A 22,992-nucleotide genomic window follows, 5' to 3' on the forward strand; every position below is an offset into this window, starting at 1 on the left:
ATAGCTTAAACATAACGTCCCTTGACTTAAATTCAACGGTTTCTTTGATATAAATTGAGTTTTTAATTGCTTTTGCACATTGCTTAGTCAATTAAAATGTGGTGTCAGCATATACGCTGTCGCAAACTCATGCCTGAGGATCACCATCTATGCTCTTCCTATGTGTATGATACCAACCAGGACGAGAGAGTGCACTGCCGATAACTGTCTTGTTTTCTTCATCCACAGTTTCGAGAAACCACTCAGTGAGGGCAACTGACTCCTCCCCTTCCAGTTCCTGAGCAACAAAAGGATGACCACCAGGAAGGAGGTGTAACTCAATAGGGAGATGACCTTAAAGAAGAACCTTGCTGTCAGTCAACCCCATGGCAGAGCCAGATTAACAAGTATCCACCCTCTTTATGTGGCGACTCATTTCGGTTTGATTCTTTACACAATTGAGCGTTGTTTTTCTCTGTAGCTGCAAGTAAAAAGAATGACTGCAAACCTTATATTCTGTAAAGAGGTTCCTTCCTGTATGTCAGTGTCTCAAATCTTGTCTTTATAATTGATGTCCCTTTTGCTCACGTGTAGGACTTTTTACATTTCTACATTAATCTCCATTTTCCAAGTGTTCACCCAGTTCTGAAGCTTGTCCAGGTCTTTTTGAATTCTTTTTGCTGCCTCCACAGTGTCTGCCATCACTCCCATTATAGTATCATCTGTGAATTTCACAAGTTTACGAGCTATACCATCTAAATCAGGGATCTCAAACTCCAGTCCTGAAAGGCCACAGTGGCTGCAGGATTTCATTCTGACCCTTCTCTTAATTAGTGACCTGTTTTTGCTGCTAATTAACTTCTTTTAAATTAATTGTAATTGACTTGCTCGTGAAGACTCAGACTCCTTAATTGTTTCTTTTTCCTTAATTAGCAGCCAAACAATAATGAGATACAAAATGAGCCAAAAAATGACCCACAAACTGTGACCATCATATAATATCTGAAAATATAAAGGCTGGAGAGGTATCAGGAATGTTGATCTGCTCAGGTCCCCAAAACATGTGAGCGGCTCTTAGAAAAGTAAAGAATTTTGAAAATGTCTGCTATTGCACAATGAGAGCAGCAACAAGCCATAGAATTAAAGAACGGGTTTAGTTAATGACAAGACTTGGCGCCTGTATAAGGAAATAGTTGGAGTTCTGTTGGCTAACTCACTTTACGCTTCATTTCTGTTTAAGGAAATAAATAAAGCAATTCAGGAGGAACGATGAAGAAATTCAGGGGAATAAATCTTAAAAAACAAGTCAATTATAATGAATTCAAAAGAAGTCAATTAGCAGCAAAAACAGGTCACTAATTGAGAAAAGGGTTAGTAATGAAAACCTGCAGGTACTGGGGCCCTCCAGGTCTTGAGTTTGAGTTCCCTGATCTAAATATTCCAACATTACATATCTCAAGAGAACAATAATAAAATGAACATCTATACTAATAAAAGGCAAAGCCCTCACTCACTCACTTACTCACTCACTCACTCACTCACTGACTCATCACTAATTCTCCAACTTCCCATGTGGGTGGAAGGCTGAAATTTGGCAGGTTCATTCCTTACAGCTTCCTTACAAAAGTTAGGCAGGTTTTATATCGAAATTCTACGCGTAATGGTCATAACTGGAAGCTGTTTTTCTCCATTTACTGTAATGGAGATGAGCTTGAACGCCGTGGGGCGGAGTTTCGTGTGACATCATCACGCCTCCCACGTAATCACGCAGTACATAGAAAACCAGGAAGACCTCCAAAAAGCGCTGAAGAAAACATGCATTATGTAATTGAGAAGGCAGCTAAACAATAAGAAGCGGCGAAAGTGACATATACAACCATATTCATGAGTTCTGCTACTGAAACAAAGCACGATGTAAACCTACACTTTTAAATTAAGTTCATAGACAGGCTGCGCTGGCGTTTGTAATTTAGTGCCTGCCCATATAAGGCCGTCCGTCAGCGGCAATCCAATAGCAAACTCCCACTAAATATTCACGGGTGAAGGACTGTGCTTATGGAGAGGAAGATGAGATGGTCAGGGTGGTGTTTGACACAAACTCAGCGAAACTGCGAGAGAAAGTTTTAAGTGCCAGGACTAAGGTAACATTAAATACAGCCATGGACACGAGATGGCACCAGCACAGCTGGGAACCTTCGATGCATGTACACCGAGCGGCTCACGTGAACTGACGCAGTGCACAGATAAAAGGCAACAGTTCCAAAGAGCGCTGAACAAAAACAATTACACAATTGAAAAGGCAGCAAAAAATATGAAGCACATGATAAGCATATTCATAAATCCAGCTACTGTGGAAACAAAGCACACGGTGGAAAAGTCAATGTCCCGCTAAAGGAAGACAGTGTAAAAAAACCCGTGCATGCAGTGTGTCAGGTCTCAGATAAAGAAGAAGACGAGCTGTTTATTGATGCAGTAAGAAACTAATCGATGAATGAAACCTGTCATCTTTACAACGATTGACAAACACGGAATGTAACTTGAACACAACACATCCTACAAATACGAGCCTGATTGAAAGAAATAATGATAATCAAATCCTTGATGACAGCAACACTCAGTAACACTCACAAAACAAATACTGTATATTGACAGTCATGTTACGTTATTTTTAAAATGTTCCCTTTTCTTTTCTAGCTTTTTAACACACTACTTCTCGCTGCGATACGCTGGTATATATATATATATATATATATATATATATATCCCGATCTACATACTCGAATAATGGATACTTTATTCGCCATCAATGATTGTTTTGGTAAAGCCATACTCAGTGTATTCATTAGATGAACGGTAAAAAAGTAAGAGCGAGGGAGGATGCAGGCTGTAGTGCGTGTCAACTCTATCTGAATTGCGCGATCACATTTCAAAAAATATATCTTTTCAAGTTCTATTTAGTCCATATTTGTCAAACTCAAGGGCCACGGGCCACATCCGGTCCGGCGTGTAATTATATCCGCCCGCGAGATCATTTTATATACTGTATTATTGTTATTAAAGCCGGGTATATGAAGCGCTGGTAACACAATAAACTACAGATCCCATAATGCAGCGCTTCAGCTGCCTTGCCGAACACTTACCGCGTTAATCAAGTCTACCTTAAGATGCTGCAAGTTATTGCGAAGCTAGCTCACACGATGCTGGAGAGAAAAGTTGATTCTGAAAATAGAGCCTTTAAAAACCGATGGGAGGCTGAGTATATGTTTACTGAACCCGTGTGTCTCATTTGTGGAGCTAATGTGGCTGTAATTACAGAATTTAATCTAAGACGGCACTATGAGACAAAACATCAGGGTAACCTGAATGCAATGCAGAAGATACAGAAAGCAGAATAATTAAATAAGAATCTGACACTTCAGAGGACGTTTTTACCCGTGCACAATCACAAAGTGATTTCAAGTGAAGCTGCTTTTATGGGAGACACAAATGCACCAGTACACCTTGCCCCACTTTCCCTGTTGCCAAGTAATGTTAAACCAAGTCGTCACTACGGTGTTCCCAAATACGCACTTTGCTGATAAACTGAGCGCACTGAGTTTGCACGGCGCTTTGGTGACTTTGAAGAACAAAAAAAGTCCGTCTACATGCGGCTCGAACCTTGTGCATGTTTGGTAGCACATATCTGTGTGAGAAGCTCTTCTCAGTGATAAAGACTAACAAAACAGCACACAGGAGTCGCCTCACTGATGAGCACCTGCAATCCATCCTGAGAATCTCCACAACACAGAACCTCACAGCAAACAGAAACGAACTTGTGGCCAAAAAAAGATGCCAGGCGTCCAGCTCTAAAATGACATATGAGCAAAGACAACTGAATGATTTGATTTGTTATTGCTGAAAGGAACACATTTTATTTATATTTCCAGGTTTTGTTATGCAGCATGTTCATATTTGAATTTGTATAATTTTGACAGGATATATTTTTATGGAGAGCAAAATCTTTTGGGATATTTAAAATCTAAGTTTATTTTTTATATAAAATTACATAAGAGTAAAGAAATTTGAATGTTTGTTCTTTTAATGTTTACTTTATTTCTAACTTGTATAATTTAGACAGGATATATTTTTATGGAGAGCAAAATATTATAAGTTGTTTAAGGTTTGAGTTGATTTATTCAGGAATAATATTCTGTCGACTAAATAAAAATTCCTTCTATTTAAAATTTAAATAGAACTTGAACAAATACGATAGTTCATAATATCCACGCAGACTTGCACGTAAGAGCGGGAGTTATCCATTTTAACAAGCAGCGTATTGCACTGATCCGAAATAGCTGTGTGTGTATATATGTAAATATGTATGTATATGTATATATATGTTTATATATGTGTGTGTATGTATGTAGATATATATATGTATGTATATATGTGTATATGTATAGATATGTATATATATATACTGTATATATATATATATATATATATATATATATATATATATATATATGACAACAACACTCATCACTCACAACAGTGACAAAACAATTACATTGACAATCATGTTACGTTATTTTCAAAATGTTTCCTTTTCTTTTTCATTGCTTCTTTAACACACTACTTCTCCGCTGCAAGGCGCGGGTATTTTGCTAGTCTTTATATATAATACGCTACCGTGGCTGTTCGTTTGTCTGTCCAGGATTTTAAATCACCTGTAGCTCGCAAACCGTTTGACCGATTGACCTGAAATTTGGTGCACATATACTACATGACGTCTACTATCCACTTTCAGGGTGATGACTGACCTCTAAGGTTATTCCTCTTTTTATTTTTATTTTATTGTAGAGTCAACTCCCTGCAGTGGCCAGCAGGGCAGCCGTGTGGCACATGCATATGGGCGCCGCTCTCATTCCTACCACCTTCGCCGTCACTTCCCCTACCTCTTCAAATTTTAAATCATTCTTGAGGCAGATTGAAGACTTAAGTGCCAGCTTAAGTAAAAAAATTAAGAAAAACGTACTAAGTAATTGCAGCACAAACACCTACAAACCGTATATACTCGCGGATAAGTTCTCTCACGGATAAGTCGGGACTTGATTTAATGAGCACATTTAAACTGGGCAGGCCCGCTGAGGGTATTATTTTGCACTTCCTTTTGTATTTTTTATTTTTTAAGCGCAAACCAATAACAGCAATATGTAAAGATCATATACATTATTTTAAATGCATCCATTATTGGATTATAAGCAGGATGTTGGACAGGTAAATATGTTCAGATATGCTGGTGCCCAAAAGAACATAATTATTTTTGCAGGTTTACCATGTACCTCTATGATATTGTCATTATTTTTAGATCTCACATAAACCTCAGCATGTAATGTTGAAAGGCCTATTTTTTAATATTTATTATTATTATTATTATTTTAATAATGTCAACATTTTTTTTTTTAAAAACATAAGGGTGTGTGGCACTGTGTGAGGTATTAAAATAGCTGAGAGCTATTGATGTTTGCCATAACTGCTAATAACATACCAGACTGAAGACTTTACTTTGGGGTTACTATAAAAACAAAAGGTGAAATACAAAAGGTTCAATGTCATTTAGAAGGCATAAAGGCTAAATAATACGTAGAAGCTTAAATACAAGTGTTTGATGCACAGATGTCTTCTAGGAGAAACCAAAAAAAAACTTCAGCGACCATACTGAAATAGCAAGAGAAGTGTTATATGTAACAAAGCTTCCCAGACACAGTATTTGAAACTCCCAGTGTCCCTTTATTTCAGCGTCCTTTAAAAGCCATTTGGCAAACTCAAAGCTGGGCTGTCATATACTAAATAGTGGCTTCCATCTAGTCACTCGGCAGTAAACAACTGATTAATGGATGACCTACTGAGATGGTTGACCTTTCAAGAGGTTCTTTCATCTCAGCAGACTTCTGAACCTCCTTTAGAGTGACCACTAGTCCAGAAAGGCAACGTTACAGGCCCACAACAGGAACAGATATGGGAATCCGATTACATGTTTTCTGTTCTGTTTCACTTAACTTAGAAAGTATGTACTGTACTTTGTTTACCATATATACTTGCAGATAAGTTCTCCCGCGGTTAAGTCGGGACTTGATTTTGCCATATAATTTCTGGCATTTTATAATGTCGGTCATATAAGTCGAATGTGGAAAACTCAGCGCTATTGGTCCAAGAGATTATGATATGCTAACGCCCACCTGAGAGAGTAACCATGGTGCACATGGCCTTTTGTTTCTATGTGGGTGCAGCAATGCGCTGTATCAGCATGTGCTCCTAACATCTCTCTCTCACTATTGTGCCTAAGTGACCACACAGTAATACCCGAACTATTCTGAAGCGACGTTTGCACTGTTTTGTGTTTTTTGTATCTCACACCCTAATACACCTTTATCATAAGAGCATCCCTTATCTACTATGGAGCATTCGTTTAGAAGAAAATATGAAGCTGGTTTTAAATTAAACATCGTTGAAGTAGCGAAAAAAATTGGTAACTGAGCTGCTGTAACAAAATTTGAAGCGTCTGAGAAACTGATGTGAGATTGGAGGAGGCAAGAAGATGTAAAAAAAAAATTAAGTGATGTATTTTTGAACGGGCGTATAAGTCGGGCTCTGATTTTATGATCGATTAGAGTAGAGTAGGGTAGAGAAAAGAAGAGCTGCTCAGGAAGCAGCAATCGCATCAACCTCTGAGCAAACGAATGCTAAACGTACAGAGAAAGAGGAGGAAAACTTGAAATGGTCAAGTCAAGTGTATTCACTGCTCATTACCGTGCAGTCAGTCATTACTGGTTTTAATATATTATCTGTACTGCCTTTCACATCTGTCTTACACAGTTTCTTTAATTTCTGTTATACTGCTCTTCATATCTATCTATCTATCTATCTATCTATCTATCTATCTATCTATCTATCTATCTATCTATCATATAGTGCCTTCATATCTATCTATCTATCTATCTATCTATCTATCTATCTATCTATCTATCTAGTGGAACAAACGTATCAGTAACATCAGTCATATTCTTTTGAAGAACCCTACCATCCCACAGAGTATGCTGGCACACTCTGAATTATTAACTCTTTTCTAAATCTTTAGTGAATGGACTTACGTTTTGATACTCCAGACTGCTGAGTATTGTTCTGCAGCTTCTGGTTTGATCTGAATTGTGAGCTTCTGTACAAAGTAGGTTTAAGAGTTTTTGCACTTCTGATCCTAATGGATTATTGATGACCCATTGTATGCCATTATGTTTTATATACATTACTGATGCATCAGAACCTCCCCGAGCTTTTGGAGGGCTGGCATCCTGTCCAGTGTTTTTGCCTGCCTAGCACCCAGTGCTTTTGGGATAGGCAATGGACTGCTGCGAATTGGATTAAACAGGTTTGAAAATGCATGTGGTGATGCTATATTACATCAAATATAATATTTTCTCTGTATTAAAATTCAGAAGTGCTGTAACTCAGGAATCACAATCCAAAGACAAAAATCATCAATTTTATGGCACTTTCATCTGTATGTAAAGGACACACACCTTGAAAATCCATTTCACAAATGAAGCATATTAAATGACAAACAAAAAAAAAATCTTCTGATTAAATATTAATTGATTTTAAAATAAATCGTACATGTCCTTGATCTTTTAGGGACAGAAATGTATTAACATTCTTGATTTGTATTTGTATAGCATTCCAATATGCCTGCGTCTGACCTGAACAGAACTTTACTTGTTCTTTTCCAAAATCCCCCAGAGACTGAGATTAATGATTCTCATCAATCACAGGGAGACAGCACGAGTCTTCTGTGGTCAGCATGAAGTTTCTGCCGTGTTCTTCTTTTATTTAACTTTCTCTAGCACTGATTAAGTTGTGCAGGGACTTTGTGAGAAAATGAGTTGTTTTTTTTTTCCTCATATGACCTAGACAAGATGGTCTGTGTTTTGTCTCCAGACAGATCAGATGATCCATCATTAATGCTGACTTTGTTTCATGAGGGCAAAGTTCAGATGACAAGCGGGTGGGCGCAGTTGTTTTAAATATGGTGCTGTAGAGCTTGCAGTGTGCAGTAGGCCATTACAGATTAACCACTAACTAGTTGTTTGTCTCTGCTGTTACCAAGCCTTTCTGTCTTAATTTTAAATTTCCAAGATTTTATATTCATGAATTCTTTTCCTAAGGCAGATGGCATGCTCAGGCAGAAGACAAGTACTCTTATGATTAATTGCAGCGAGATTTAGTGATTTGCTGACAGTCAGCGTGAGTCAGCAGTAACCTTAAAACGCATCATTTAAAACCAACCTAGTTAACTGCAGAGTCACCTCAATCAAAGGGAAGTGTAAAGATGATATGCAGGGTAATAGCATACATTTAACACAAAATCACAATCGGAATCACATTTATTGGCCAAGTATGCATGCATACAAGGAATCTGTCTCCTTTATGTTTGTTTTTGACTCTTCATTTGCAGTACAAAATCCGGCATCCACAGATTTGGCTCCTGTGGTTTCAGCTATCTGTGAATTACCACGGTCCAAAACTATTAATAAACGATCTGTGCATTCCTTATGTAGTGTGTGTTTAAAACCTAGCACTGCGCGGGATTGTGCCAATGGGTCTGACATCATTTTCATCACCCTGAAGCACTGAGTAGAGTATAAACCAGACTTTAGGCTCTAGTGTTGTCGCTGTCTGCATCCGTTGCCACATTGTTGTAATAATAACCCTTGTTTTTCTTCTTCTTCTTGTTCCTCTTCAGCTTTTTCCCAATTCTATGTGAGGTTGATGTGCTTCATTGACCTTCTCCAAAGAGCTTGGTCCTGCACCTCCTCAGTCAGACCCTTTTCCTTCAGATCTTCTTTGACTTTATCCATCCACCTCTGCTTCAGCCTCCCTCACTTTCTCTTCCCATGGACTTCCATTCCCATCATTCTTTGGCCCACGTATTCATTGTCTCTCCTCACCACAAGTCCAAACCACTTCAATCATGTCCTTTCTTAAATATCTCTCCCACTTTTGTTGTACCTCTGATGGTCTCATTTCTTATTCTGTCCTCCACTCATCCACCTCCACATTGTCTTTTTTGCCACATCTAACTTCTTCTGCTGCATTCCCTTTAATGCCCATGTCTTAGCTCCATACATCATTGCTGGTCATATGACTATCTTAAAAACAACACAACACTCCTGATACCTTCTTCCAATTGTTCCATCCACACTGCACTGGGTTTTCTCTGTATCGTATTCTCCATCTTAGGCTACCACTGATCCTAGATCTTTAAACTTTTCCACTCTTTCCAATAGCTCCTCCTACAGGTTAACTTCTGAATCCTGATCATCATTAAATCTCATTAATTCTGTCTTCTTCTTCCTGTCTATCTTCAGTCCTCTGTCTTCCAAGGCCCTTCTCCATTCTTCCAACTTCCTCTCCTCTTCCTCTTTTCTGGTGCTACACAACACAATGTCATCAGCACAAGGTCTGCACCATAGGGTTGGTCTTTTGTCCCTTGACTCAGCACTCTCAATTTTGTTTAATAATGGCCCAAAAGCACCAAAGTACACAGAGTGATGCTGGCTGTTCTTCAAAACCTAAGTGAAGCCACAAAGTGCTTCCCATCAGTAAAAACAAAGAAGAATGCAGAAGCTGGTGAGTAACAAGAATAAGCTAAGATATTTTTAAGAAAGAAAAAAAATGTAATGAAAACATGCGTTTAAACTGTGTGTGTGATATTTTTCATTGCTCCATTATCCCTTGGTAGTTAAGCTAAAACATCAGAATCCCATTCATTCAAGAGGGTTCAAGTTTAAAAATATACAATGTATTTTATTATTACTTAATGTTAGCAATGGTTTATTGTGTATAATTTATCAATTAAACTGTAATAATAATAGCAATAATAACAATAATGTTATTTGACTAAAAAATGATTGTTACTAGGGTAAATCAAAAAGTAAAAGCAATTTGAAAATTATGCAACAACTGCAATATATGGAAACTAATGCAATTCAACACGCTTTTGAAAGGTTATGGGTAATTTGAACATGCACAGTGCAGTGCTCTGTCATTAGTCTAATTAAAGCCAAGGTCAAATGAACATGGACGCTTTAATTCAGACCTGCATCATCATTAAACAATGCACCATAGATGAGATTTCTTTTATTTTTTTCTCATAACTCATTCCCTTTAGTCCTGAAATCAGGTTAGTTCCCCTTCTCTGGACTTTTCCAGCACTGTTATGTCTTTTTCGTAGCCAAGAGACCAAAACTGCACACAGTACTCAAGATGAGGCCTCACCAGTGTGTTATAAAGGTTGAGCAGAACCTCCTGTGACTTGTACTCCACACATCAAGGCGCAATATAACCTGACATTCTGTCAGCCTTCTCAATGGCTTCTGACCACTGACTGGAAGTTGATAGTGTCGAGTCCACTGTGACTCCTAAATCCTTCTCATAAGGTTGACTTTCAATTTTCAGACCTCCCACTGAGCATTAAAACCTAACATTTATACTTCCTGCATGTAATACTTTGCATTTACTGACATCAAATTTCATCTGTCACAAATCTTCTCAATCCTGTATGCTGTCTAAGTCCTTCTGTAATGAATCTTCAATTATCTGCCAATCCACCTATCTTGGTATCATCTGCAAACTTAACCAGCTTGTTACTTATATTCCTATTTAAATCATTTATATATATTACAGTAAAAAAAGTACCGGTTCTAGCACTGCCCCCTGCTGGTGACCACTCTTAACATCAGCCAATTCTGATGAGGTTCCTCACACCATCACCCTCTGCTTTCTGGGTCTGAGCCAATTCTGCACCCATCTACACACTTTACCCTGAACTGCCACTTCTTTTAGTTTGATGCCCAACCTCTTGTGTGGCACCTTATCAAATGCTTTCTGAAAGTCCAGATAAATAATATCATCTGCTCCACTCTGGTCATATCCATTTTTGGTTCCTCATAGAATTCCGGCATGTTGGTAAAACACGACCTCCCTCTTCTGAACCCATGCTTGACTGTTCAATTAAAATTCTTGCTATGAGTTTCTCATTCTTCTCCTTAATAATTCATTTTATTAACTTTCCTACAATGTATGTTTGTTTGGATTTGCCCAGTCACTCTTTTTAAATAATTGGATAGTATTTGCCATTTTCCAGTCCTTCGGAATTTCCCCAGTTTGCAGCAACTTGCTGAAAATACGTAACAAGGGTTTATATATATATGTTGTGAAACATGCCCGGACCATCAGACAGACACCGCATCTTTATAAAATCACACGTTTTATTCTCAATCAGATTACACAACAGTCCCGCACAGCACACCGTGCTCCTAAAACTAATCACTCCTCCGGGGTTCTTTCTGTCTGTCCTCATTCCCAACTCTAGCACCCAGACTGTAGGAAGGCAGGCCCTTTTATTCTCACCCGGATGTGCTCCAGGTGCTCCCTTTGACGACACTTCATTGTGTGGCGGAACTGTCAGGAGACAGATGAGGGGGATCCTCCTCCATCTTTCCGGGTGTGGTGGAAGTAAACAATTCCCGGGCCCTCTGAGACTCGGGGTGCCCCCTGGCGGTGGCCACGGGCCCCAATAGGCTTGAGCCTCCTTGCTGTTCTCCCGTGGTCCTCCTCTGACCCAGGTCAGTTGCCCCCTCATGGCCCAGAGGACGTACATGCCACCTTCCGGTCCTCCTGGGCGTCCCGGCTGGGTAGCAGCCCCAGCCATTCTCCACTATATATATATATGTATATATATATACAGTAATCCCTCGCTATATTGCGCTTTGACTTTCGCGGCTTCACTCTATCGCGGATTTTATATGAAAGCATAACTAAATATATAATGCGGATTTTTCACGGGTTCTGCGGCCAATGTGTCTTTTTACTTCCTGTACATGCTTCCTCAGTTGGTTTGCCCAGTTGATTTCATACAAGGGACGCTATTGGCAGATGACTGAGAAGCTAACCAATCAGAGCATGCAGTTAAGTTCTCCTGACTGAGAAGTTAACCAATCAGAGCATGCAGTTAAGTTCCTACGTGCTGAATGCAGTGTTAACCAGGAAGTCTCGTCTCGCTCATTCAGAATTAACGTGTTTCACTGTTTAAAGAGTTGTGCCTCCTCCTTGAACCGTCACCTTATCGTGGTGGAGGGGTTTGCGTGTCCCAATGATCCTAGGAGCTATGTTGTCCGGGGCTTTATGCCCCTGGTAGGGCCACCCAAGGCAAACTGGTCCTAGGTGAGGGATGAGACAAAGAGCGGTTCAATAAACCTCCAATGAAAATAAAAACTTGGACAACGCTTTCCCTTGCCCGACGCTGGTCACCGGGCCCCCTCTGGAGCCAGGCCTGGAGGTGGGGCTCGATGGCGAGCGCCTGGTGGCCGGGCCTGCACCCATGGGGCTGCCGGGCACAGCCCAAGAGGTAACGGGTCCTCCTCCCCATGGGCTCACCACCTATGGGAGGGGCCAAGGAGGTTGGGTGCATGTGAGTTGGGTGGTGGCGGCGGGACCTTGGCGGTCTGATCCTCGGCTACAGAAACTGGCTCTTGGGACGTGGAATGTCACCTCTGAAGGGAAGGAGCCTGAGCTAGTGCGCGAGGTCGAGAGGTTCCGCTAGATATAGTCGGACTCACCTCGACGCACAGCTTGGACTCTGGAACCAATCTCCTTGAGAGGGGCTGGACTCTCTACCACTCTGGAGTTGCCCCGGTGAGAGGCGCCGAGCAGGTGTGGGCATACTTATTGCCCCCACTGGAGCCTGTGCATTGGGGTTTACCCCGTGGACGAGAGGGTGGCCTCCCGCCCTCGGGTGGGGAAGGGTCCTGACTGTTGTTTGTGCGTATGCCAACAGCAGTTTGGAGTATCCACCCTTTTGGAGTCTCTGGAGGGGTTGCTAGAGGGCATACCTTCTGGGATTCCCTCGCTTTGCTGGGAGACTTCAATGCTCACGTGGGCAATGACAGTGAGACCTGGAAGGGCGTGATTGGGAGGAATGGCCCCGATCTGAACCCGAGCGGTGTTTTGTTATTGGACTTCTGTGCTCGCCACGGATTGTCCATAACGAACACCATGTTCAAGCATAAGGGTGTTCATATGTGCACTTGGCACCAGGACACCCTAGGCCTCAGGTCGATGATCGACTTTGTGGTCGTGTCGCCGGACTTGCGCCATATGTCTTGGACACTCGGGTGAAGAGAGGGGCGGAGCTGTCAACTGATCACCACCTGGTGGTGAGTTGGCTTCGATGGTGGGGAAGATGCCGGTCAGACCTGGTAGGCCCAAACGTGTTGTGAGGGTCTGCTGGGAACGGCTGGCAGAGTCCCCTGTCAGAAGTAGCTTCAACTCCCACCTCCGCAGAACTTCAACCACGCCCCGAGGGAGGTGGGGACATTGAGTCCAATGGGCCATGTTCCGTGCCTCTATTGTTGAGGCGGCTGACCGGAGCTGTGGCCGCAAGGTGGTCGGTGCCTGTCGTGGCGGCAATCCCCAACCCGCTGGTGGACACCGCGTGAGGGATGCCGTCAAGCTGAAGAAGGAGTCCTATAGGACTTTTTGTCCTGTGGGTCTCTGGAGGCAGCTGATAGGTACCGCAGGCCAAGCGAACGCGGCCGGTTGTTGCTGAGGCAAAACTCGGGCATGGGAGGAGTTTGAGAGGCCATGGAGAACGACTTTGGACGGCTTCGAGGAGATTCTGGTCCACCGTCCGCGCCTCAGGAGGGGAAGCAGTGCAGTGTCAACACCGTATATGGTGGGGATGGTGCGCTGCTGACCTCACTCGACGCTAGGGTCGGTGGGAGGAGTACTTCAAGACCTCCTCAATCCCACTAACATGCCTTCCACGAGGAAGCAGAGCCTGGGGACTCTGAGGTGGGCTCTCCCATCTCTGGGACTGAAGTCACCGAGGTGGTCAAAAACTCCTTGGTGGCAGGGCCCCGGGGTGGATGAGATACCCCGAGTTCCTTAAGGCTCTGGATGTTGTAGGACTGTCTTGGTTGACACGCCTCTGCAACATCGCATGGACATCGGGACAGTGCCTCTGGATTGGCAGACCGGGGTGGTGGTCCCCTCTTTAAAAGGGGACCGGAGGGTGTGTTCCAACTATAGAGGGATCACACTCCTCAGCCTCCCTGGAAAAGTCTATTCGGGGTTCTGGAGAGGAGGGTCCGTCGGATAGTGAACCTCGGATTCAGGAGGAACAGTGTGGTTTTCGCCCTGGTCGCGGAACAGTGGACCAGCTCTTCACCCTTAGCAGAGTCCTGGAGGGTGCATGGGAGTTTGCCCGACCGGTCTACATGTGTTTTGTGGACTTGGAAAAGGCATTCGACCGTGTCCCTCGGGAATCCTGTGGGGGTGCTCGGGAGTATGGGGTACCGGACCCCTGATAAGAGCTGTTCGGTCTCTGTACAACCGTGTCAGAGCTTGGTCCGCATTGCCGCAGTAAGTCGAGCCCGCTTCCAGTGAGAGTTGGACTCCGCCAGGGCTGCCCTTTGTCACCATTCTGTTCATAACTTTTATGGACAGAATTTCTAGGCGCAGCCAGGGTGTTGAAGGGGTCGGTTTGGTGGACTCAGGATTGGGTCACTGCTTTTGCAGATGATGTTGTCCTGTTTGCTTCATCAGGCCGTGATCTTCAGCTCTCTGGATCGGTTCGCAGCTGAGTGTGAAGCGGCTGGGATGAGAATCAGCACCTCCAAATCCGAGAGCATGGTCCTCAGCCGGAAAAGGGTGGAGTGCCCTCTCAGGGTTGGGGGAGAGATCCTGCCCTAAGTGGAGGAGTTCAAGTATCTCGGGGTCTTGTTCACGAGTGAGGGAAGAATGGAGCGTGAGATCGACAGGCGGATCGGTGCGGCATCCGCAGTGATGCGGGCTCTGCATCGGTCTGTCGTGGTGAAAAAGGAGCTGAGCCGTAAGGCAAAGCTCTCAATTTACCAGTCGATCTACCTCCTACCCTCACCTATGGTCATGAGCTATGGGTAGTGACCGAAAGAACGAGATGGCGAATACAAGCGGCTGAAATGAGTTTCCTCCGCAGGGTGTCTGGGCTTTCCCTTAAAGATAGGGTGAGAAGCTCAGTCATCCGGGAGGGGCTCAGAGTAGAGCCGCTGCTCCTCCGCATCGAGAGGAGTCAGATGGGGTGGCTTGGGCATCTGATCAGGATGCCTCCTGGACGCCTCCCTGGTGAGGTGTTCCGGCACGCCCAACCGGGAGGAGGCCCCGGGAAGACCCAGGACACGCTGGAGGGACTATGTCTCCCGGCTGGCCTGGGAACGCCTTTGGGATTCTCCCGAAGAGCTGGAAGAAGTGGCCGCGGAGAGGGAAGTCTGGGCCTCTCTGCTTAAGCTGCTGCCCCCGCGACCCGACCTTGGATAAGCGGAAGAGAATGGATGGATGGATGGAAGAGTTGTGCTCTTTTGTGTTTATCTTTGTGCATAGTCAAGCCCTTCATTATGGCTCCAAAACGATCTGCTACTGCTTCAGGGGCCGTGCCCAATCGCAAACGGAAGATGTTAATGATTGCCGAAAAGGTAAACGTTTTGGATTTGTTGAAGGCTACGATTCTTTTATTTAAAAAGTAGGAAAGGAATATAAGATCTACGGCCGCAGTGTCCTTTTAACCAGGGTGCAAAACGAGTTGTAAGTGGATGTAATAAGGCAGTAGTCTGGATGGAATCTGCTTTAGGGTTTTGGATTGAAGAAGAACAACGGCAGTGCTACACTGCTATCACCTGAAGAGGCTCCCTTAGAAGGGCTGTAACGCTCTCCTTTGTTGTGCAGTAAAATTAAACTCATTGTTATCGGACAAGTCATCGTGTCATTGTTAGTGAGTAACCATAATTAATTTTCTACTTACAGTACTTAGTACATGTACGACGCGTTTAGTGTCACTGTACACACATTTACTGTATACTATTTTTCTTGCATTATACGTATTTATTGCTGGTGGCCTGTCTATCGTAATGGCTGTAACATATGTGATATTGGAGACACTCAATATCTTTAAAATAATATTTAGGTTTTACTGTATATAAACAGTGTGTTTATATACATAATTTCAATGAATCTTACCTAATATCTAAGAGAATACAAAGGGATTATGCTGTATAACTCTGCGTGGAATATTTATAAACAGTGTGGGAGAGTTTATAAGGGCTTAAAATATATAAAAATAACCATACAAACATATGGTTTGTACTTCGCGGATTTTCACCTATCGCGGGGGGGTCTGGAATGCAACCCCCGCAATTGAGGAGGGATTACTGTATATATATATATATATATATATAGTGAGCAGGGGGTTGAACGTACCCCTAGAAGACACGGACGCTCCTCAAAAACCCCCTCTTAAATGCTGATACAATATGAATAAAAACAGTCTACCTTTACTTTGCTCCCTTACTTGCTGGACTGGTGCAGCTGCTCTGTCGCGTGATGTGCTTCTCACGCGGCGCTTTGCACACTTAAAAGCCTGAACAGCACCTGTCCTTTTTGTCTGATTGCTCGTCTCTCTGTCCCTCCTCCTCCAGACATCCACTGCTCTTGTTGGGGGTCCCGCTCCTGACGCGCACCCATAAATAAATATTATCTGCCCCTGGTGATTTATTTAATTTCAGCCTATTTTATCATTGCAGCACTTCTCCCTCTACAATTTACAAATCTCTCAGTACCTCCTTAGTAGTTCCTGTTAACGCTGGGAGGTTATCCACTTCCTCCAGTAGATAAGCTGAAGTGAATAATAAGTAGGGCTACAACTCCTACTATGATATTGGTTACTTTTTTGCAGCTAACATGTTAATAATAATTCAAATATAGCATAGTTTAAACTTAACTGGAAGAAAATTGAAAACCCACAATAACTATGTATAGTGTTATGATCCATCTGACTCAAGAACTTAATCGTCAAAAAAGATCCTAAGGCTCTATCCAAAAGATAAGCCTTATTCCAGAGCCTAAAAACAGGATTTTGGTCTGACCTGACCCAACAAAAAAAGAGATCAGAGCTTCAATATTCAAAAATCTCAGAAAGGACAAAGGAGATGGTGTAAACCCCTTGTACTGTATCTGCTCGGCAACAGAAAACTGACTTTTATTAAAAGATATGTTCTGTGTTTTTCAAGTCAAAGTTATTTCTTCACTAACACAGAAGCATTTGTCACGTGAAATTGTGTTCTAAAGATAAGTGTTTGCTATAAATTTTTAAAAATATCTTGTCCGCACTGGTGCTTTACAATGGATGCAATTATTTTGATATCCTGTCCCAGATCTTTTCCTTGACATAATCCTGTCTCTAATCTTTGCAGGAAATTCCTTCAACCTCATGGCTTGGTTTTTGTCAACTGTGGGAACTTTTATAGACAGGTATGTGCCTTTACTAATCAGTCCAATCGATAGATTTGACTTTTAAACAAGGTGTAGAAACACCTCAACAATGATCAATTGAATGTGATCCACCTAGGCCAAACTTCGAATATCATAAGAAATGGTCACAATACTTGTGAATAGTTGTGTGTTTCATTTTTTTCTTATCTCTCTATATATAAAATCCAATGTCTGTCTATCTCTATGTCTGTACGCTTTTCACGAGAGAACTAATTAACGGTTTAGATGTTTTTTTTTTCTATAATTTGCTTGAACATTCCGGTTGGTTTTGCGACTTCTCTCATCACGCTATGTACTGTATCATAGTTCGCTTGCTGTACCAATTTATTTGAGCGAATCAGAGACCCACAAAGTGGGCCGATTGGAGGCAGGTGGGGCCCTCCTCACTCAAGCACCAGACTCGGGACGTTTCTTACATCTGCTTAGCTAGCAAACGAGAGAACTACTTAACAGATTTAGATTGAGTTTTTTCTAGAATTTGCTTGAACACTCTGGTTGATTTTCTCTCATTGTGCTAAGAATCATAGGTCGCTTGGAGGAGTGATATATTTGCGTTAATCCAAGACAAAGGCTGTGGGACGAGGGGAGGGAGAAGCATGACGTCAGGAGTGGGGAGCCAGGTAGGACCCTCCTCACTGTCCTGTTTCACTATTACGTGGGTGGAGCCACAGGGGACATCTAGTCTACATGTACTGTATACAGTAATCCCTCCTCGATCGCGGGGGTTGCGTTCCAGACCCCCCCGCGATAGGTGAAAAATCCCAAGTAGAAACCATATGTTTGTATGGTTATTTTTATATATTTTAAGCCCTTATAAACTCTCCCACACTGTTAACATTATTAGAGCCCTCTAGACATGAAATAACACCCTTTAGTCAAACGTTTAAACTGTGCTTCATGACAAGACAGAGATGGCAGTTCTTTCTCACAATTAAAAGAATGCAAACATATCTTATCTTCAAAGGAGCACCGTGAAGAGTAGATAATGTCAGAGAGAGCGCTCGCTAAGAAAAGCAAACAATCAAAAAATCAATACGTACTTTTAAGTATACAGAAGCACGCGATAAAGCGCCATTTTGTAGAGGAGCGTCCGTGTCCTCTGTGCAAACAGCCCCTCTGCTCACACCCCCTCCGTCAGGCAGAGAGAGTGAGAGAGACAGAGAGAAGCAAACAAAACAAGCGCCACGCGGGAAGCATATCTAATAGCATTGAGGAGTTTTAGTTAATATGTAATACTTGCTCTGATTGGGTAGTTTCTAAGCCATCTGCCAATAGCGTCCCTTGTATGAAATCAACTGGGCAATCAAACTGAGGAAGCATGTAACCTAAATTAAAAGACCCATTGTCCACAGAAAGCGGTGAACCAGCAAAAAATCCGTGATATATATTTAGATGTGCTTACATTTAAAATCCGCGATAGAGTGAAGCCGCGAAAGTCGAAGTGCGATATAGCGAGGGATTACTGTATATAAAATCCAACGTCTGTCTGTACGCTTTTCACGAGAGGATTATTTAACAGATTTAAGTAACGGATTGGATTTTATTCTATAATTTGCTTGAACATTCCGGTTGATTTTGCGACTTCTCTCATTGCGCTATGTATCATAGTTTGCTTGCGGTATCGATTTATTTGCGCGAATCCGAGAGACATGAAGTGGGCCGAGGGGAGGGGGCGGGGCCCTCCTTACTCATGCATCTGACTCGGGATGTACCTTAACTGCATTTGGCTAGCAAACGAGAGAACTACTTAACAGATTTTTTTTCTAGAATTTGCTTGGACATTCCAGTTAATTTTGCAACTTCTCTCATCGCACTAAGAATCATAGTTTGCTTGCAGGAACAATATATTTGCCCTCCTCCGAGACAGAGGCTGAGGGCAGAGGGGAGGGGAAAGCATGACGTCAGGAGTGGGGAGCCAGGCCGTGCCCTCCTCACTGTCCTGTTTCACCAGTACTCGGGTGGAGCTGCTGGGGATGGCTAATAGTTAATAAATTTGCAAACATTTCTAAAACCCTTTTTTTATTTTGTCATTCTTCGGTACCAAGTATTGTTTGAGAAAATATAAAAATAATTGCAAACAGTTTCAGCAGAATAGATTAGATTAATTTTTACTAATCCCAAGGGAAAATTTAGAATGACTGCAATATGACCAAATATGAAAAGAAATTGAAGGTGTCTGAATAGTTTCTGAAGGCACTGTATGGTGCATATTAAAAATGGACAAGAAAGAAGCAAGTTAGATCAAGGATGCAATTCAAATGTGGGTTTCTGGAGTTGCAAGCAGCACTAACCACCCCACTAATAGGCTGCCTATAGAATTACATTAATATGAAGGAATATATAAAGGAATTTAAAAGAAATGTGTGCCATTTTTTAATGCAGAATAGTAAGATTTTTTGATGAAGATGAATGAGAACTGGAATACGAAGACATGGTTGATTGGGACATCTGAACCCAGTAGTGTTATAACATCAGAAGAGTTTTTATTTTTCCCTTTTATTGGTCTGGAAGTAAACAACATGGAGCAGATGTAGCCAAGAGAGCTGCCTCTTATTCCAAATAAAGTTTTCAGATCAAGTTCAGTTCTGAACACAAAAGCTGCTCATCTTTTCAAATCCCTTGCTTTAAAGAAACAGTTGGTCTTTGTTTTAGAAGCACTGAACTGTAAGTATGAATGTGACATTGCATTCCTCTGTTTTCTGTAATTATATGTGTATCATTTTTTTCACTTGACTAACGCTATGTGTTAAAGTTTTTTTTTTTTTTTGATCTTACTATTTTACTGTAAGAATAACAAGAAGACTTTAACTAAATCATTTTGGGCAAAGACGCAGGATGTTTTCTGCCAAGACTTGTTTACACTCCCAGCAACAATACTGTTAAAATTTATTACAATTCATTTGAAACTTCAAGTCATACTAGGGAGCATGCACAGGTACAGCACGTTGCCTCACCCATTACACGATGAAACAACTCGGGATTGCAACCCCCCAGGCACACACGAGGTCCAGTCCCACCCTCTGGAAATGACCCTCTATCTGCCGCAGGCAGGTGTTACGTGGGCAACCCTTGGCCTGGTCCAGCCACTTGGGTCCTCAAAAATGATGATCCTGAGAGGCGGATCACCCTCGGGGAAATGCGCCACATGGCTGTAGTGCCGTAACTGACGCTCCCTTACAATGCATTTAATGTGCCTCATTTAAGACTCCATGAGCAACGCAAAGTTAACCCAGCAGTACCCAAGGATTTTCCGGAAAGGCACAGTACCAAAGGAGCCCAGTCTTCATCTCAGGTCACTGGATAGCGTACGAGTCTCACAACCACATAGCAAGACAGGAAGCACCAGGACTCTAAAGACTTGACCCTTAGTCCTTTTGCATAGATATCAGGAGCGCCATACACCCCTTTCCAGCGGCCTCATGACCTCCCATGCTCTCCCAATCCGTCTACTGACTACATAGGAAGAGTCACCAGAGACTTGAATGTCACTGCCAAGGTAAGTAAACCTCTAGACGAGGTCAACACTCTCATCGCAAACAGACACACTGCTCATGGCTGTGCCCAAAAGGTCAGTAAAGGTCTGGGTCTTGTTTTTTATCCAGGACACTCACAAGCCCAGACACTCAGACTCCTCGCTCAGTCTCTCGTACGGTGTCCATTTTAGGACATCCTCCTCTCTCAGAGAAAACTCCATCATTCCTACTACCTTCAACAAAATATTCCTCCTCCCTGCGAGGAATCCCCCGTCACCCCTCCTCCTTCCTTCCACCACCGTCCGCTCTCAGTTCTCCGATATCCGTTTTCCGTCATCCACCCTCCTATCTCCGTCATCCGCCTTCAGCTCTCCGTCAACCCCCACAACACACCCGACCCCCCGTCACGGCATTTTCGTTAATGAAGTGACGTAATACTCCAGCTCCACCTTCTTCACAAGTTCGTTCGCCGAATTATTTGTCAATTATATTTACAGTAAGAATTTACAGTACGACTCAAACACGGGAACGAAGGTAAATGACGTTAATTTTTGACTGTCTTTTAATACTGTGTAAGCATACATATTAACACGTGTGCATTAAAACGTGTGCATTTATGGGGTGATTTCTCAGGCTTAAAAGCTCACCTTTTATTAAAAAGTTAAACACAAACTTTTTTCATTCTGAAGGGCACAAACCACGTCGGATTTCAGCCGTTAAATGCGCGAAAATTTCGGTACAAGACATAAATAAGCGCAACATATTATTAGTTGTATTGTATGCTTACAATACATATAGAAATGTGTTAATCGTTAACTAATAGTATAGGATGGTGTTTTTCGACTCAGCTACAGATGCCGATAGAGCAGGGAAGCGAACCCGGGTCTCCTAACTGGCACCTTTCACTGCGCCACCGTGCCGCCCCCCATTCAAACTTAAAAGGTTTAAATAAAACAGAAATATATACAGTACCTTTATTTTTACTTCCTTGACTTGTGGAGGGTGTATCCTGTAGCAAAGCCCTAACTTTTTTATGAAAGCTCCTTTCAGTCAATAAGCCTTAAAAACAGGTGTAAAGATACTGACAACAAGCTAAGCGAACCCACCAAGACATGGAGTCGTTTAAATCGAGGCGCTGCGCTACCTTCTTCCAGATCGGCCTTAAGGCATTCGTATTTTTCTAAAGCAGTTCTGAGTCGAAAAACACCATCCCATACTATTACTTAACGATTAACACGTTTCTATATGTATTGTAAGTATACAATACAACTAATAATATGTTGCGCTTATTTATGTCTTGTACCGAAATTTTCGTGCATTTAACGGCTGAAATCCGACGTGGTTTGTGCCTTTCAGAATGAAAAAAGTTTGCGTTTAACTTTTTAATAAAAGATGAGCTTTTAAGCCTGAGAAATCACCTCGTAAATGCACACGTTTTAATGCAGACGTGTTAATATGTATGCTTACACAGTATTAAAAGACACTCAACAACATCATTTACCTTCGTTCCGACGTTTGAGTCGTGCTGTAAATTCTTACTGTAAATATAATTGACAAATGATTCGGTAAATGAACTTGTGAAGAAGGTGGAGCTTGAGTATTACGTCACTTCATTAACGAAAATGCCGTGATGTGCAGGAGGCGGGGGGAGTGTGGGGGTTGACGGAGAGCTGAAGGCGGATGACAGAGATAGGAGGGTGGATGACGGAAAACTGACAACGGAGAACTGAGAGCGGACGGCGGTGGAAGGAGGGAGGAGGGGTGACGGGGGATTCCTCGCAGGAAGGAGGAATATTTTGTCGGAGGTAGTGGGAATGATAGAATTTTCTCGGAGGGAGGAGGATGCCCTAAAATGGACACTGTACTCTCGAGCAGAACCTCCATTGACTTCGTGAAGATCATAGCATCGTCAGCAAAGTCAAGATCTGTTGGTGGCTTGCTGTGAAACTTGATCTGTGCAAAATTGTAAAGCAAACCTTTCAGCTTTAGATAACACCTCTAGTTGTCACAGGAAGTAGAAACTGGATGTTTTGGTTTTTAAACCTGAAGACATTATTATGACAATTTACTTTGAAGTGTTCTTACAATATTTTCTTCAATCATCTTGTTTTTTTTTTTTTTTTGTGATCAGTGGTCAAAG

The sequence above is a fragment of the Polypterus senegalus genome, chromosome 1 (assembly GCF_016835505.1).
Source record: "Polypterus senegalus isolate Bchr_013 chromosome 1, ASM1683550v1, whole genome shotgun sequence".
NCBI lineage: Eukaryota > Metazoa > Chordata > Cladistia > Polypteriformes > Polypteridae > Polypterus > Polypterus senegalus.